The sequence below is a fragment of the Sus scrofa genome, chromosome 1 (assembly GCF_000003025.6).
Source record: "Sus scrofa isolate TJ Tabasco breed Duroc chromosome 1, Sscrofa11.1, whole genome shotgun sequence".
Taxonomy (NCBI): domain Eukaryota; kingdom Metazoa; phylum Chordata; class Mammalia; order Artiodactyla; family Suidae; genus Sus; species Sus scrofa.
Window position 1 is genome coordinate 168,500,275 of NC_010443.5, and position 6,641 is coordinate 168,506,915.

Here is a 6,641-nt window from a genome sequence, read left to right on the forward strand (position 1 = left end):
GAGTTCCCGTCGTGGCGCAGTGGTTAACGAATCCGACTAGGAACCATGAGGTTGCGGGTTCGGAACCTGCCCTTGCTCAGTGGGTTAACGATCCGGCATTGCCGTGAGCTGTGGTGTAGGTTGCAGACGCGGCTCGGATCCGGCGTTGCTGCGGCTCTGGCGTAGGCCGGTGGCTATGGCTCCGATTCGACCCCTAGCCTGGGAACCTCCATATGCCGCAGGGGCGGCCCAAGAAATAACAAAAAAAAAAAAAAAAAAAAAAAAAAAAAAAATCTGCAATTACCAGCTTCCTGTCAGTTCTCTGTGTCAAAGTCAGCTTCCCCATCTTGTGAAGGGGCTCTGCAACTCAGAATAAGCACTTTTCTCTTCCAAAATTTAGGTCCTTAAAAGTGACCTCTGCTCGATCACTGAGCTCCTCTGTATCCATCCTAGGTACCCAGATTCCTCAGCAGTTCAGAGTTCAGGAGTTCCCACTCCAGTCTTAATCACACAATATGTTTTCCCATAACTTGTATAGGAAATCTGGACACTCCAAGGTGGATTCTAGGGCCAGAGTGTTTCAGGTCAGAGTGAAGTTGTCAGTGCTCAACTGTAGAGACTTTGAATCTATATGCCCTGCTTGGATATTTGGAAACACTAAATTTATATCACCATGTATATATTTTTAAGGCTGAGGAGGCCTCCCCCCCAACCCAGCCCGGGGCACACTCGCACTGGTCCGGCCGCACGCAAACGCCTCCGTTCTGGCAGGGCTTGGCGCAGATGGCTGCGGGCGCAGGACGTGGGATTCAGAACCGGGCAGACTGCCTGGCTCCCCAGCCCGGTGGGGCGAACCTCCAAAGAGGCCTAGGAAGATCCAACCTCACCTTCATCACAGGTGAGCGCCCCGGGATGCCGCTTTTTCCAGCCCTGGCAGCACACGGCGTGGGTCTGCTGCACTTCTCTCCGCACCTCCTGCCAGGCCACGCGGTAGGTGGTCCTGGAACACAGCGCCGGGCTCTGGACATTGGCACATGGGTCCCGGTCCCGGTTCTTGGGGTTCCTCTTGGGAGACCCCGGAGTCCAGGCTCCCCATCCCTCACCTGTAGGTGCTGCAGACACGCCTTCCAGGGCACAGGGTCAAGTAGGGCTTATATACCGGTTGGCTGTAGGACTCGTTGTAACAGGAGTGGGACCACCAGCGTCTGCCTGGAGCAGACCCCCTGACTGCGCCCGTGCCGGAGAAGGTGAGAGACACTGAGTGGCCCAGGCCCTGGAGAGCCAGGAGCCCCCCACTTCCCTTCAGGCTCCACCGAGGCCCACCCTCCCTAGAAATGACAGCCTCATCCCCATTCCGAACTTTGTTTTGCCCTGTGAAGCCCCACCTCCAGCAGGTTTCATGAAGACCTCACCCCTGGCCCTGCCCCCTCTGTTGTCACCTCTCTTTGAAGGAGCCACCCTTGGCCCCCTGGCCTGACATCAGTAGCAGGAGGAATGAGAGTCCACCTAAGAGGGTGTGCAGCTCAGCCCTGGACCCCATGATTCTCCTTAATTCCAGACTCTTCAGCTGCAGGCAAGAAGAGGTTAATGAAGGCCCTTCCCTTCCCCAGATAACTTCTCCAGCTCCAGCCCTTCTAAGAACAATCTGCGGGTGCCCTTTAAGGGGGCCAGGACATTCATTTGCACCCTTGCATTGGCCAGGATTATCTACACCTGCACGTACATTTAACTCACACCACCCCTTCTTTTAGCACATCACGGTGCCTGCATCATCCGACAAGCGCACACCCCGACAACGCTCCCTCCATCTCCCTTCATGACCCTCCTACCTCGAACCTCCTCTCCTCTATCCTCATCTTCTCACCTTCAAAATCTCAGTTCTCATCATGCCACCCCTTCACACTTGTGCACAAACCCACACACCCGGAAACCCTACCTTTTTTTTTTTTTTTTTTTGCTCTTTAGGGCTGCACCCGCGGCATATGGAGGTTCCCAGGCTAGGGGTCTATTTGGAGCTACAGCTGCCAGCCTATGCCACAGGCACAGCAACGCCAGATCTGAGCTGCATCTGTGACCTACACCACAGCTCACGGCAACGCCAGATCCTTAACCTACTGAGCGAGGTCAGGGATCGAACCCGCAACCTCATGGTTCCTAGTCGGATTTTATTCCGCTGCGCCGCGACAGGAACTCCCAGAAACCCCACCTTAAACATGTTTCTTCTACCCTCACACCCCACAGCACCATTCACCCTGGACCCACTCCCCTCCCCTCCGACACCACCCCCAAATGCACAAGCACTCTAAGACTCTGAGTGATCCCACTCTTTCCCCACTGACTTTCTCTCCCCACCTGTCTGTGCCTCTGTCCGGGAGACTTCAGGCCGACCAGCCTCAACAGTAGCAGCTCAGACTGGTGGGCGGGCTACACGGGCTGCAAGGGAGAGGAGGGGCGGGCAGACAGAGCCCTCCCATTCCTGTCCCCTCCCGCAAGCCTCCTACATAGTTTGAGCTTGGTCCATTCAGTGGAGGCCAAATCCCGCTACCTTCACCTCCAGCCGAGCAAAGGGCGCCCTAGAAGTCTCTTCTCAACCCTCTGCGGCCCCTTATTTCTGGACCTCTCCCAGATCAGCAGAGGCTGCTGGCTTTATACCGCCAGCAGTACCCCTGGCCCTTGTCCCCTGCCCTTCAACCCAACACAGACCGGGGAACTGGGGGGCAGGGAGAGGCAGAGAACAAAGTGGGTCAGGTCATGGGAGAGAAAGCAAGCTCGCCGAGGAAAGAAAGAAGGGGACATCACAAAGGGGCGAGGGAGGGGGGCTGCCCAGGGCACTGAGGGCAAAATTGCCCCATTTCTTGATGACATTTGTGAGGGCCTTGGGGGGAGGGGGGCAGAGTTGAGTCAGCTGCCGCCCCCCATGCCAGAGCAGACAGGGCCTTATTGTCTCCACCAAGATTCCTTCTCTCAAGGAAGAGGAGGCTCATTGTGCAGCCCCTCACCCAGTTCTGGCATACAAAGGTCGAAAAGGGGCGCAGCAAATGCCCACCCTGACCCTTAGCCCCCTCGTCTAGCCTGGGGGTGGCTGGCACATTCCACCCATGAGGCTGGGGCTCAAACCACTGGTGCCCTGGGCTCAGCCCCCTATCATAGGCTGGGACAGGAAAAGAATTGTCCACAGCAGGAAAGAACCTGCAGAGAATCAGGAACCCACAGAGAATGGGCATTGAGAGAGCAGAAACACCAAGGGGGTCCCACCCCAGAGCAGTTATCCGGGCACCTAGGCCTCAGGCCCTCCCTCCCCACCCTCCTTGGGGAGCCAGGTCCCCTTCACCTGGAAATGAATCAAGCCACACTGAGTAAATGATACTTTATTTCCATAAATACAGGAGTGACACCCATTCAAGGGTAGCTAAAAGAGGGGCTGGAGCCTTAAAGAAACGAGGCTTCCAGAGGGCACCCCAATACTGAGCATAGGGACTGGGGGAATCCCCAAACCTGAGATGGGCCTCGCAGGCCACAGATATTCCCCAACACTGACACTTCAAGAATGGAACTGTCCCCATAGGGGAGCCTCAGAACCCCACTGTCATGGGTGGTCCTTCCTGGGGGTCGGGAGGGTTCACAACAGGGGAGTTCAGACGGAAAGGGGACATGGGGAAACAGAAGCAAAAAAAAAAAAAAAAAGGAAAAAAAAAAAGACTGAGGAAAATAAGTTATTACTCAGTATCCATTCAAGAAACACTTCCTGAGCTCTGGCCATGGGCCAGATGCCATGTGTTGAGAGATATGTGGTTCTTACCTCATTGTTCATAATCCGGCTGAGAAATGGTGCATAAACAATTGCTATAATGCAAAGAGATCAGTGCTCTGGAAAAGCCTTTCCCACCCTTCTTAGGGTGAGTATATGACCAAGAGTTATAACGACGATGTATGTTTTGAAGCTATTTCTTTATTCTGGAGTACCTTGCATGTATTACAGTATCCCCTTTCACCCTCACAAGAACACTGATGTTGTAGGTATTATCATTCTCATTTTACACATGAGGAAACTAGAGCTTAGAGAGATGAGATAGTCCCCACAGTTTGGAATTTAGGGTCTTTCTTGTTTCCCAACCATGGTGAGTGTAAGCTGGACTCTGCAAGTGCCAGGTATATTCCTTTCAGACAGGGCTATGTCCCAGTTTGGACACTAGAGGGCACTAAGAGAGTGAAGTAATGAGAGGAATTTGCCCCTGGGCTACCTCTCTGAACAGCCACAAATTGACCTTCCCAAATTTATCTTTGAAGGTGAATTAACCATAATTGCAATGATGAAGCTACCACACACTCCAGCTACAGCAAGGGCAAGGATCACTTAGGATTCATCTTTCATCCAAAGCTCTTCGGCCTGCTGCTTTTTTACCCATAGTAGAGAATGTTTGTGGAATTTAATTGGATGTCTATATACAGTCATAACACGACTCTCTTACTTCTCCTTATCCTATAGCTGATTCCAAACCAGCAGCTGTGCAAACCAGAAATTAAACAGCTTCTTAACTAGAAATTGGTCCACGTGAAAGTAGCCCAGTTCACCTGTGGGCTGCGTACACATTTCCGACATGTTCCTCACCACCCCATTTATTCCAGCTCCCAGAGAAATGAGTGGCTGGCATGGCCCTGCTCCACTGGCAGCATTGCAAAGGACTGACCCATCAGCATGATCCTCCTCCTGAGGGATGCTCCATGAGGTGGAAGTACTCAGGCTGTCACCTGCAGGGTTACCTCTCTGCTGAGGGAAGGAGCACTCAACAGGATCAGTCAGCATCAGAGACAAGAAGTCAAAACCTGTGCTGCTGTTTCAATCCTTCCCTCCTTAGAGTTTTGCCAATGGTTTCTAGATAGCTTTTCCAGCATGTTTACAACTCATAAGAAGTAGAATATGTAGCTAAAAACTACTGGAAAAAGCTAGTTCACATTTTAGGGAAAACATTTAAAAATAATCAATGACTAATGTGTCTTAAAAAAGTGTTTTCTCATGTGGTTCAGTCCCGTGTGGCAAAAACCAGAGCCTTTTCAACCCAGCCACACCCAGGGGTGATGCAATAGTAAACGAGACACAGGCATGAATGTGATTCTGAATGTGAAGCTGGCCTGCAGCTTGGTCACTCTACAGCCCGACGGGCTGTGGACCAACTGAGCTAATGTTCAGAGAGACTTCCCGGCAAGATGCACAGCACAGCAGGAAATTGGGGCAGTTTGGACCTTACGCTATAGTCAGGAAGGAACAGCCAGCAATTTTTTGTTTTTAAGTAGTCAAGTTATGCAAACAGAACTCTGCTTTAGTAAGACAGATTTGGTGGCACAATGGGGGATGTATTAAAGAGAAGGACTGGAGACAGGAAGATCTTGGGACGAGGGTGTATAGAAGTAAGCATGTGAGGAGTGAAAGAGCATGTAAGGAACGTTTCGGGGCTGGAACCAACACCTCTGAGTTGTTGACTGAGTGTGGGAAAAAGGGAGGAAGAAGGTATAAATATGACAACCTCACATCCTTGGAGCATTTACTATGTGCAAGTTAGAAAGCATTTTATAGGAATTAACTCGTTCTGACAAATCGCAAGTAGGAATTATTATCATCCACCTTTCCTGGGATAGGAAACAGAGGCACAGAGAAGCTAAGCCATTTGTCAAAAGTCACCAGGATTTGAATCCAGGCTGTCGAAGTCCAGAACCTACATCTGTCACATATCTCACAGAGCCTCTTCTCCAGTCTGGGTGACACGGAAGACAGCGGTGTCACTGGCTGAGCTGGGAAGTCAGAAGGAGCAGGTGGCGGGGAGGGGCAGTGGGATGGGGGGGTGGCAGATGAGGTGTACTTTGGACACATGTGGAGGGTGGTGTTTTGCATGTGTTTGGAATTTGGATGTTCTGCCAGCACCTCAAGTCGAGATGTACGGCAGGCTTTGGGCCCCAGCGTGGAGAGGGAGCTGGTTTTCATTAAAAATAATGAAACATCTGTAGAAATGCTGTTGGCTGACTTTCCCAGTCAAGCTATTCAAGAAAGTCCTGATATGCTCACAAACAGGAAGCCCATGCCCTGGCTGAAGGTTTGGCCAGAGATTTAGGAAGACCAGGTCCCTAAGCAAGGTGCTCAGGGTCTCTGGGCCACACGGAGGTCTACAAAGGAGCCCACAGCCCAGCCCCAAATAAGAAGGGTGTCTCCAAGACTCCCTCAATTTATCCCAAGTCCCCTCCTCATTCCAATGGATCAGTGCTTCTCAGCGCTGCCCGCTCATCAGAATCATCCTGGGAGTCTAAAAACCACTGTCACTCAGGCCGCACCTGGGAACCAATTAAGTCAGGCTATCTCAGGTGGGCCCAGGCAGTTTTGAAAAGCTCTTTAGGTGATTTCCAAGGGAGGCCCAGGTTAAGCACCAGAGCACAGAAGGAGGACTTGTCTTTGGAGATGATCAGGGAGCAAGGGAATGACTAATACCTACCGAATACTTTTCAATTCATAAAACCCTCTCCATATACGGCCTTATTTAAGGAGCATCATATTGTCATCTACTGGTTGGAAGGGAAAACCATGACTCCAAAACAGAAATGACTTGCTCAATGTCAAACAGTTACTTACCAGAAAAGCCACGACTAGAATCCAGATGTGCTGACCTCAAATTCAG

General features: G+C 51.5%; 1 pseudogene; it reads right to left on the bottom strand.

The window, feature by feature from the left end:
* Window positions 280–3,256, bottom strand: LOC100522295 (annotated as a pseudogene).